At 43.2% G+C, this 11,805-nt stretch overlaps 1 long non-coding RNA gene across 1 annotated transcript; it reads right to left on the minus strand.

Moving 5' to 3' along the window:
• Positions 1-3,711: 3,711 nt before the first annotated feature.
• Positions 3,712-11,302, minus strand: LOC132537723 (uncharacterized). Its single transcript, XR_009549180.1, has 2 exons — positions 11,160-11,302; positions 3,712-4,320 (listed from the first exon to the last, which is right to left on the minus strand). It is a non-coding gene; the product is annotated as an uncharacterized LOC132537723 (long non-coding RNA).
• Positions 11,303-11,805: the final 503 nt, after the last annotated feature.

The raw sequence follows: 11,805 nt of genomic DNA on the forward strand, positions 1-11,805 counted from the left end.
TTTTGATCATAAAGGGATGTTGTATTTTGTCAAAGGCTTTCTCTGCATCTATTGATATAACCATGTGGTTTTTGGTCTTGCTTTTGTTGATGTGGTGGATCACGTTGACGGATTTACGTATAGTAAACCAACCTTGCATGCCTGGGATAAACCCCACTTGATCATGATGAGCAATCTTTTTAATGTACTGCTGTATCCGGTTGGCTAGAATTTTGTTCAATATTTTTGCATCTATGTTCATCAGAGATATTGGTCTGTAGTTTTCTTTTTTGGTTGTGTCCCTGTCTGCTTTTGGTGTCAAAGTGATGTTGGCTTCATAGAAGCTGGTAGGGAGTATTCTAGTGTCTTCAATCTTCTGGAAGACTTTTAAAAGTAGAGGTATGGGAGTCGGGCTGTAGCGCAGCGGGTTAAGCGCAGGTGGCGCAAAGCACAAGGACAGGCATAAGGATCCCGGTTCGAACCCCGGCTCCCCACCTGCAGGGGAGTTGCTTCACAGGTGGTGAAGCAGGTCTGCAGGTGTCTATCTTTCTCTCCTCCTCTCTGTCTTCCCCTCCTCTCTCCATTTCTCTCTGTCCTATCCAACAATAATAACCACAACAATAAAACAACAAGGGCAACAAAAGGGAATAAATAAATAAAATAATAAAAAATATATTTTTTTAAAAAGTAGAGGTATTAGTTCTTCTTTGAAGGTTTTGTAGAATTCATTTGTAAAACCATCCAGGACTTTTATTTTGGGGGAGATTTTTTATAACTGTTTCAATTTCATTAGCTGTGATGGGCCTGTTCATGTTATCTACTTCTTCTTTATTTAATTGTGGAAGTTTGTAGGTATCTAGGAAATCATCCATTTCTTCTAGGTTTTCTAGCTTGGTGGCATATAGTTGTTCATAGAAAGGGGCTGTTTTTTCTTATCTGAGAAGAAAGAGGAAAAAAGGAAGGACAACTATGGAATGATTTCACTCACAAGAGGAATACAGAGAATTGAAACAGGGACCAGGTGGTGGCACACCTGGTGAGCGCACATGTTACAGTGCACAAGGACCTGGATTGAGCCCTCAGTCCCCACCTGCAGGGGGAAAGCTTTGTGAGTAGTGAAGCAGGACTGCAGGTGTCTCTCTGTCTCTCTATCTCTCCCTATTCTATCTCCCCCTTCCCTCTTGATTTCTGACTGTCTCTATACAATAAATAAAGATAATTTTTAAAATTTTTTAAAAGAATTAAAACACATGAATTTGAAAAAAGAGAAAATATATATACATATACAGTCAGTCTATAATTATGACCTTGAGAGAATTATAGTGATAACTATGGGGTAGGGGAGCTGGGTGGTGGCACACCTGGTTAAGCGCACATGTCACAGTGTGGAAGGACCTGGGTTCGAGCCCCCAGTCCCCACCTTCAGGGGGAAAGTATCGCAAGTGGTGAGGCAGTGCTGCAGGTATCTCTTTGTATTTTTCCCACTCTAACTCCCCCTACCCTCTCAATTCCTGGATGTCTCTATCCAATAGATAAAAATAATACAATAATATCTTTAAAAAGAGTTTTTTATAAAAAAAAAAATAGCTATGGAATAGGGTAGAGGGATGACAGAGGATTTTGGCGGCAGAAACTATATGGCACTATACCCCAATTATCTTGTAACCTTGTAAATCACTATTAAGCATATATATGCATGTATGAAACAGATCTCTTCTTTGGAGGCCATGAATATTACCCACATAATGATGGGCCAACTTGGGGGGTATTTCAGGCCACTATAATTCTGAAGGGAAATCTGTTTTCTGAATGCCACACAGATCTGTCTGAGACCCCAATCCACTGTCTCCTTTCTACCTAATCCTATCTCCTACCCCGCCCCACCACATACACATACACACACACGCACACACACACACACACACACTTTTAGCTTCAATCCCAAGGGCCCTTCCTTTTTTTTTTTATAACTTATTCTATTTTTATTCTCTTCCAATTTATTTTAATCTATTTTATTTTGATAGGACAGAGAAATTGAGACGGGAGAGGGAGATAGATAGATAGATAGACAGACAGACAGACAGACACCTGCAGCACTGCCTCACCATTCCTGAAGCTTCCCCTTTGCAGGCAGGGACCAAGGGCTTAGATCCATCCATGTACATAGTAACAGTACATGTACTCAGCCGAGTGTTCCACCACCCAGCCCTTACTTTTCATTCTTTTGACCAGAGTTCTTCTCAGCTCTGGATTATGGTGATGCTGGGGATGGAACCTGGGACCTCTGAGCCTCAGGCATGAGTTTGAGGCCCTTGGGGGAGCTGTGCCCCACCCCCCAGCTTTTCCAGGTTCACCCACAAACCCTCGGTTGCCTATCCCATGCTCTTTCACTCCTCCTGAAGTGAATGGGTGTCGTGGGGAACCACTCTGGAATTCACCAGGAACTTGGGTGATTTAAAATGAGAGAGTAGGGAGTCAAGTGGTAGCACAGTGGGTTAAGCACACGTGGCACAAAGCCCAAGGACCGGCGTAACGATCCTGGTTCGAGACCCTGGCTCCCCACCTGCGGAGGAGTCGCTTCACAAGCGGTGAAGCAGGTCTGCAGGTGTCTTTCTCTCCCCCTCTCTATCTTCCCCTCCTCTCTCCATTTCTCTCTGTCCTATCCAATAACAATGACACTAGTAACTACAACAATAAAACAACAAGGGCAACAAAAGGGAATAAATAAATATTTTTTTAAATGAGAGAGTAATTCGCTGGGATCCCTCCAAGAGCCCTTCCTAGTGAGCCTCAGTCACCATTTCCACCACCACCTGAGAGGAACCATCAAGGAGAGTATGAATGTAAGTATTTCCGGCCATACAGGAGGTCAGAGTGCAGGCGAGGAGGAGGTTAGCAGGAGGCTCCAGCGTCCAGGCATTCACATCACCTCGAAGGTCTAGCTTCTTCCACCCTTCATTCATCTCCCTCTCTCTCCCGGGTTCCTTCTTGCTGTGAGCCCAGGGCTCTAGACTGATTTTCTTTTTCTTTGTTTTTTAACATTTCCTTTATATTGGACAGTGATAGAGAGAAATTGAGGGGAGAGGTAAAGGGAGGAGAGAGAGAGATAGAGAGACACCTACAATAATACTTCACCATTCGTGAAGCTTCCTCTTTCCCCCCCACCCGCCCCACCCTGTAGGTAGGGATTGGGGGCTTGAACCTGGGTCCTGACACATTGCAACATCTGTCCTCAACCAAGTGCTCCACTGCCCAATCCTTTGATTTTATTTGTTGGTTTTGTTTTTGTTTTGCTTTTTCTGTCCAGGGTGCTGCTCATCTCAGCCCTACGGTGGTGCTAGTGATTGAATTTCAAACCTCACATCCTCAGGCATGAAAGACTCTTTTTTTTTTAATTTTTCTTATTTCTTAATTGGGGGATTAATGTTTTACTTGAGAGTAAACACAATAGTTTGTATATGCATAGCATTTCTCAGTATTCCACATAACAATACAACCCCCACTAGGTCCTCTGTCATCCGTCATCCTTTTGGGACCTGTACTCTCCCCCCACACACACACCCAACCGAGTCTTTTACTTTGGTGCAATACACAAACTCCAGTTCAGGTTCTGCTTGTGTTTTCTCTTCTGATTTTGTTTTTCAACTAGGCATGAAAGATTTTGCAGAGCCATTATGCTGTCTCCCCAGCCCTCTCCCATCTCTTTCTCCTATCTCTATCTATCTTTCTATCTCTCTCATTATCAAGAACTAATCTTGAGCTAAGCATCTCAAACCGAAAATGAGGGAAGTGGGCTGAATGGTTTGTAAACTCTGTAATTATGATCCCATGGATGTTTTTTAAAGCATAGTCAAGTTCTTTTAAATCACAACTTCTTTCTGAGTGTGCCAATTTAGGCCAACACAAACCAAAGGACATCACAATATACTATTTACTTGTTTTGTCAGTGTGCCATATTTTAGTAAATACATTTACGTCACCGGCATAGAAGAGTATTCAATGCACAGCGGCCAGATGCATCACGCAGCACTTGAGAACTCAGCGATCGTTGAGATGTTGACATGTTTAAATTTGGCTCACGGTACGTGCAGCGAGCGCGAGTACAGAACACAGATTGGGAGTTACATTCATGCTGCATGGTCATACTTCCTTCTCCCTTTTCTTTTCTTCATTTTTCGAGCTGCCAGATGGCATGGACCAAATTATGCCGGAGTGCAAGGAGCCTGGGTTTCTGCAGATGAGTGTCACAGTGGGTACAGGCATTAGCCTCCATCCCTGCTGTTCCTGGTGGCATAATCTGTTCCCACAGGAGGCCCCCGGTCACTCATGCTTTGAGAACATCTAGAAGAAAACTTTGTTTTTTAAAATCAATGTCACTTGTTTTCATAAAATCCTAGAAACTGCAGCTTTTCCTTAGTTAAGACAAGAACAAAAACTGAAACTGGAGAAATAGTTTGCTGGGAAGGATGCATGAAGTAAAAAATAAACAAACAGGCCAGATGTGAGCAGGCTTTGTTAAGGGGACATGTTACCATGCCCAAGAACCGGGGTCCCTGCTTGCAGGAGTATGTCTCTCTTTCTCTCTCCCTTTCTCTCTCTTTCTTTTAACTCTATTTATTTATTTATTCATTTATTTATTTTAGATAAAGACAGTCAAATTGAGAAGGAAAGGGGAGAGAGAAAGACACCTGCAACACTGCTTCAATACTTATGAACCCTCCCACCTGCAGATGGGGGCTGAGGGGTTGAACCCAGGTCCTTGCACACTGCTGTGTGTGCACTCAATCAGGTATGCCAATACCTGGCCCCCTCTCTCCCTCTATATCTTCCTTTTCCCCTTCAATTTATCTTCACTATTATGCAGTAAAATAAAAACAAATAAAATATAAACAAATAAATTTTAAAAGATATGTCAGGCCAGCGAGATAGTTCACCAGTAGGGTGTCTGCCTTGACGTGCATGTGACTGCGGTTCAAGCCCCTGAGGTACCATGTGCAAGTTCCATGGCTCTGAGGGAACTTTCAGTGTTATGTGTCGTGTCCGCTTTCTTGTCTCTATCTCTGTCTCTATCTTAAAAAGTCAATTTGACACACCAGGAAAGAAAGAATGAATGAATGAGGGAGCCGGGCAGTAGCACAGCAGGTTAAGCACATATGGTGTGAAGCACAGGGACTGGCTTATAGATCCCAGTTCTAGCCCCCGTTCCCCAACTGCAGGGGAATCACTCCACAGGCGGTGAAGCAGGTCTGCAGGTATCTATCTTTCTCTCCCCCTCTGTCTTCCCCTCCTCTCTCCATTTCTCTCTGTCCTATCTAACAACAATGATATCAATAATAACAATAATAACTACAACAATAATAAAAAACAACAAGGGCAACAAAAGTTAAAATAAATATAAAAATTTAAAAACTTATTTAAAAAATATAGAATGAAAGAAAGAAAGAAAGAAAGAGAGGGAAGGAAGGAAGGGAGGAAGAAAGAAAGAAAGAAAGAAAGAAAGAAAGAAAGAAAGAGAGGAAGGAAGGAAGGAAGGAAGGAAGGAAGGAAGGAAGGAAGGGAAAAAACTGGTCCAGGAGGTGGTGCAGTGGATAAAGCATTAATAAAGTGGATAAAGTTGGAAAGGAATAGATAGCATAATGGTATGAAAAGAGACTCTCTTCTGGCCTGTACTGTTTGTGTGGAGAAGTCTGCTGCTAATTATATGGGTTTTCCTCTGTAGGTGACTCTTTGTTTTTTCTCTCTCAGCCTTCAGGATACTTTCTTTATCATTATTCCTTCCCATTCAAAATATGATGTGCCTTGGTGTCTTTAAGTCTGAGTTAATTCTGTTTGGGATCCTCTGGGCTTCTTGAACCTTTATGTCTTTGATGTTGTCTAGACTAGAGAAGTTCTCAGATATTATGTCCTTAAAAATGTCTTCTTCCCCTCCCTCTCTTTCTTCCTCTGGTAAGCCAATAATGTGTATATTATTTCTTTTGAAGTCATCCCATAGGTCTCTGTTGTTGTTTTCAGTATCTCTTAATTTCTTTTTGAGATCTCTTACTTCTCTTTTTAGTTGTCTCTAATTTGTCCTCAATCTTGCTAATTCTATCTTCAGCCTCATTGATTCTATTCTCTCTCCCCTCTACTGTTTTCTGTAGTTCATCTATTTTGTTACCCTGTTCTGATACTGTTTTAGCTTAGCTCAGCTATTTCAGCTTTCAGCTCTCTAATCACCTTGAGATCATTAGTGTTTTCTTCCAGAGTCTCATTTGTAGTTTCTGTATTTCTGATGACAATTCTTTCAAACTCTTTACTCACTCTTGTGACTATTTCCTTAACTAGCATTTGGATGTTGACCTCACTAGTTTGTGATTCAACCTTTGGGGGGATTTTAGCTGGACTCTTGTCCTGGTTCATTTCTCCAATATTTCTTCTTGTTGGTTTAACCATTTTATATATTATGTTATGAGGTCCCTCTCTCAGTACTTTTAAAATTACTGATCACTCTTGCCTGGATGGACTTGTGTCTAAGTAAGGTACTTAAAGAGTTCACAGTTGTGGAAATTAACGGTTGTTTCAATATTATTTCAATCTCTGAGTTAGAGCACAGAGATTGTTAAAAGCCTCTTTTTCTTCCCTGTAGGCTATGGGAGCCTGAGTGCTTTTAAACTATAAGTAGGCTTCTTAGCTTAATCACTCACTTCTGACCAAGAGGTAAAGCAGGGTGAGGGAGAGATAGCACAGTGGTTATGCAAAGAAATTCTCACACCCCAAGGATCCAAAGCTCCAGGCTCAATTCAGCTTCTCTGCCAAGCCAGGCAGCAGTGCTGAGCCCTGTGAATTTCTAAAAAAGTCCCGTTTATAGTCTGTTAGTTCTGAGGCAATTATTCACCATGTTCTCATCAGGAGAACAATATGGAAAAGCTCCCACCACACAGCCCCACTGCTAAGCCACTGAGGTATAGCTCTTCTCCTGAGTTTTCTGGTCAGTTCTCTGTTCCCAGATGTCAGCACAAGGCCTCCTCACTGCTGATCCAGCCTCTGAGGGCAGTAGCAATGGAGACTCACAGTTGGTGAGTCTTAGGGAAGTTCTCTCCTCCCTTCAGCAGTCTTTTTCTTGGTAAAGCAGACTGAAGGTCATCCTCAACTGGTAAACTGTGGGACTGCTACCAGCCACTCAATCTCTCCCTAGGCACCTCTCTGTCCATGAGCCATGTGTGTTTGTGCTCACCGGTGGCTTGGTGGGTTCTTGATGTCGTTCAAGTTCTACCTTGTTGTGGTCCCAGATGGTCTCCTTTGGTATTCCTAGTTGACCTGAGAGAGGAGAGGAGAAGAAAAAAGAGGATAGGATAGGATAGGATAGGATAGGATAGGATAGGATAGGATAGGATAGGATAGGATAGGATAGGATAGGAGGAAAACACAGCTGCTGTTGCTCTGTAGCCCTGCCTCTTGCAAGGAGGCTGTCATATCTGAGACTTCAAAGTCCCAGGTTCAATCCCCTGCACCACCATAAGCCAGAGCTGAGCAGTGCTCTGGTAAAATAAAAAAGAAACAAACAAACAAACAACAACAACAAAAGGGTAGAACCTAGATGCAAACAGACTCTCATGACTTAGGCTCCTAAGCATTGGACTCTCAAGCATGAGGTGCAATCCCCGGCAGCACATGTACCAGAGTGACGTTTGGCTCTTTCTCTCTAATAAATATCTTTCTCATTAATAAATAAATAAAATATTTTTTTTTAAATCCTGGTCTCCTCTGAAAACTAGGTTAGAATTCCTTAAGAAAGAAAGAAAGAAGGACAGAAGGAAGGAAGGAAGAAAGAAAGTGGGAGTCGGGCTGTAGCGCAGCAGGTTAAGCACAGGCGGCACAAAGCACAAGGACCAGCATAAGGATCCCAGTTCGAGCCCCCAGCTCCCCACCTGCAGGGGAGTCCCTTCACAGGCAGTGAAGCAGGTCTGCAGGTGTCTATCTTTCTCTCCCCCTCTCTGTCTTCCCCTCCTCTCTCCATTTCTCTCTGTCCTATCCAACAACGGACTATAACAATAAAATAACAAGGGCAACAAAAGGGAATAAATAAATAAATATTTTTTAAAAGGGAGAGAGAGGGAAAGGAAGGAAGAAAGAAAGGAATAAAGAAAGGAAGGAAGAAAGATGCTAGATTCTGTGACCCAGCAATTCCACTCCCAGGCATGTATCCAAAGAAGAAAACCCGAATCCCAAGGATTTCTGCCCAGCTAAGTTTAGTGCGGCACTACTGACAACAGCCCAGCTTTAAGAACAACACAAGTGCCCAGCAACAGGTGGGTGCCAGTGATAAAGACGGAAGATGTCCCCCACGATGGAAGACTACTTAGCCATAACACACAATGTTCTCTTGCCTTTTGTGACAACTAGGGTGGAACTGCAGGAGGTTTCCCAACTGTCTACAGTTGTGAGAATGTGCTAAGCAAAAGAAGGCAGAAAGAAAGAAAAAAGATCCCGGATGATCTCCTCACATATGTGTGTGTGTGTGCTATAAAGAGATAAAGCAAAGAAGTTAGACACAAGCAAGACCCTCAGTTTCTGTGCTGCCGGTCTGAGGTTACCAAGGAAGGGAGGAGGGAACTAAAAAGGACATGTGTGGTGACATATGACCTGAGGAGAGGAGATGTGACATTATACCCCGTCAAAGTCATGTAAGCCAATGTTACTTCCAATTATAGATAGAGGTAGATGTAGACATATATTAAGGAATAGAGACAGAGAAATTGAGATGGGAAAGGAAGATAAAGAGGGAGAGAGACACCTACAACCTGGATTCACCACTCATGAGGCTTCCCCTCCTGCAGGTGGAGACTTGGAGCTTGAACCTGGGTCCTCGCACATCATCACATGTGTGTTTGACCTAGTGGGCCACTGCCTGGCCCCTATTTATTTTCACTTTTTTCTATTTATTTGGTTTTTTTGTTTGTTTTTCTTAGTGATTTAATAGTGATATGCAAAATTTTTTAATTACAGGGGTCACGGTCCAGGAGGTGGCACAGGGGTCTAGCTCCACACCCAACACCAAAGGGCTGTGTGTGTGTGTGTGTCCCATAATAACGACCACAGTGCTGTCAAAGTCTTAAAGACAGGATGACTAAACTTCATTTCTTCTCTAGTATATGTGTTTCAATCCCCTATATTCTATCTTGGAGAAAAGCCATCCCATAGCTGGCTGGCTGGTATCTCCTTGCTGACTTCACCAAGCAGAACCACCTCCAGCTCCATGCATTCTGCCCCAGTATCATCCTTTTTTCACTGCAGAGTAGCACTCCATGGAGTATGTAACCTATAACTTCTGTGTCCAGTCACCCGTGCCTGGGTATTTAAGTGGCTTCCATACGTGGGCCATTGTGAATAATGCTTGCTCCAGTTAAAAATGGGGGTGGGAGGAGTCGGGTGGTAGCACAGCAGGTTAAATGCAGGTAGCACAAAGCACAAGGTTGTAAGGATCCCAGTTCTAGTCCCTGGCTCCCCACCTGCAGGGGAGTCATTTCACAAGTGGTGAAGCAGGTCTGCAGGTGTCTATCTTCCTCTCCCCCTCTCTTTCTTCCCCTTCTCTTTCCATTTCTCTCTATCCTATCCAACAGTGACAACAATAAAACAAGGGCAACAAAAGGTAATAATAAAAAAGTAAACAAAAATGGGGGTTCGGTAGGTGAATTGGGATATTAAGCTGGGTAGTTTGAGTGATAGAGATCAGACCTTCCTCTACTGGATTAATATTAATTAAGTAATTAATATCTTTGTGACTCTGTATCCTCATTAAAAAAAAAACAGGAATAAGAATATCATCTTCAGGGGCTGGGGAGATAGCATAATGGTGATGCAAAAGACTCCCATGCCTGAGGGTCCAAGGTTCCAGGTTCGATCCCCCACACTCCCAACAGCCAGAGTTGACCGATGCTAAAAGTAATTAATTAAGTTAAAATAAACCGTTAAAGTAAATAAGCAACTTTCAGGAGTGGGCTGTGATGACCTAAGAAGAGAAAGTAATGACATATGTGGCTGTTCTGCTGGCATCCAGTCTGTACATAGAAGGCTCTGGTCTCTGTAAGACTTAAAGGGAGCTCTCGTGGTGGGCCAATGAAACAGCTCCCTTGGTCAGTGCACTGTTTTGCCAATGTGCATGACCCAGGTTCGAGCCTGACCCCCACTGCATTGAAGCAAGCTTCAGTGCTGCAATCTCCTTCACACTCATATTCTCTCTCTGTCTAAAAATTAATTAACCAATTGATTAGTTAATTAATTAAGAAAGGCATGAGGGGCTGAGTGGTGGCTCACCTGGTTGAGCACACATGTTACAATGTGCAAGGACCCAGGTTCGAGGCCGTGGTCCCCACCTGCAGGAGCAAAGCTTTGTGAGTGGTGAAGCAGGGCTGCGGGTGTCTCTGTTTTCTCTCCCACTCTGTCTCCCCCAACCTCTCAATTTCTGGCTGTCCTATCCAATAAAGATACTTTTTTAAAAAATAAGTTAGATTAAAAAAAAAAAAAAAAGGAAGGAAGCTCTACCAAAGGAGATAAATATATCTATTCAACGGAGGGAGGACCAGAAGAAACACTAAATAACAATGAATAATAGCAGAGAAAGAAAGCAGGACTTGGGGTGGGAGAAGGGAAGGACTAATCACAGTTTGTGCTGCTTGTAACCAAAGACAAGATAAAGGCTCTTTCCTCCCAAGAGCCTGGGCACCTCCCAGCTGACTTCTCTCTCTCTCTCTCTCTCTCTCTCTCTCTCTCTTCCCCCCTCTCTCTTCCTCTCTCTCTCTTTCTCTCTCTTCCCCCCTCTCTCTCTTCCTCTCTCTCTCTCTTCCTCTCTCTCTTTCTCTCTCTCTCTATCCCCCCCTCTCTTTTCCCCTCCCTCCTTTCACTTGGAGCCTCCTTAAAGGATAGAGAGTAGAAAAGCTATCAAGGGAGGAGCTTGGATATGAAGTTCTGGTGGTGGGAATTGTGCAGAGTTGTGCCCCTCTTATTCTATGGTCTTGTCAATATTTCCATTTTAAAAAATAAATAAATATTTTTTAAAAGAATTGAGTGTACAGAAATCTTTACTCATAGCCAATAAATAAATAAAGCAGGTAATGGATAATTCTGGGTCTACCTCTGAAAAGAAATTCAGACCCTACCAGCTGCGTTCTTAAGGTGGCCTTGGCTACAATAAGGAAACTCACTTTCCTCTGCTCCATCAGTTCTGTTTCCTCTCTGATGGACTTGGAGAGCTTCAGACCATTTTTCAAGGCAGGCTGGTGGTGTTCCAGGAGGTGAACTCTATTTACGACAATAAAATTAGTGATTTATAGAAAGTCAGGGTCCTGCAGTCTCCAAACACCCCTTTAATCCCTAACTATGGCGTCAACAAAACACCGGGCGCCCAACCAGGTTCAAAGGTCCAAATCATGCTGCAAAATAAATCATTTCAAAACTCCCAGTAGGACTGTCTGCTGGGTACATTCACAAGCAGACACAAGGAAGGAGAGAGAGAGCAGATGCAGCCAACCTTGGCTGTGGCATATTACTCAAGTTGATGTGGGCCAGAGAAGATTGGATATTTAATGTCAATGATAGTACAAGCCAGGCTGAGAAATTCCAAGTTCCACAAGAAAACAAGCAGGTAAAATGTAGGGCCCACAAGCCCTGGCCTATTTTTTCCCCTCTCTCCACTAACATTTTCTATGTTCTTGCCTCTCTCTCTCTCTCTCTCTCTCTCTCCTTTTCCTGCCTGCCTGCCTGCCTGCCTACCTACTGGTCTGTATCAGGGTCTGATATAGAAGACCCAGCATCTTCTTTACTGGGGCCCAAATTCAGGACTAATAGTGG

Source organism: Erinaceus europaeus, chromosome 3 (genome assembly GCF_950295315.1).
Source record: "Erinaceus europaeus chromosome 3, mEriEur2.1, whole genome shotgun sequence".
Lineage (NCBI taxonomy): Eukaryota > Metazoa > Chordata > Mammalia > Eulipotyphla > Erinaceidae > Erinaceus > Erinaceus europaeus.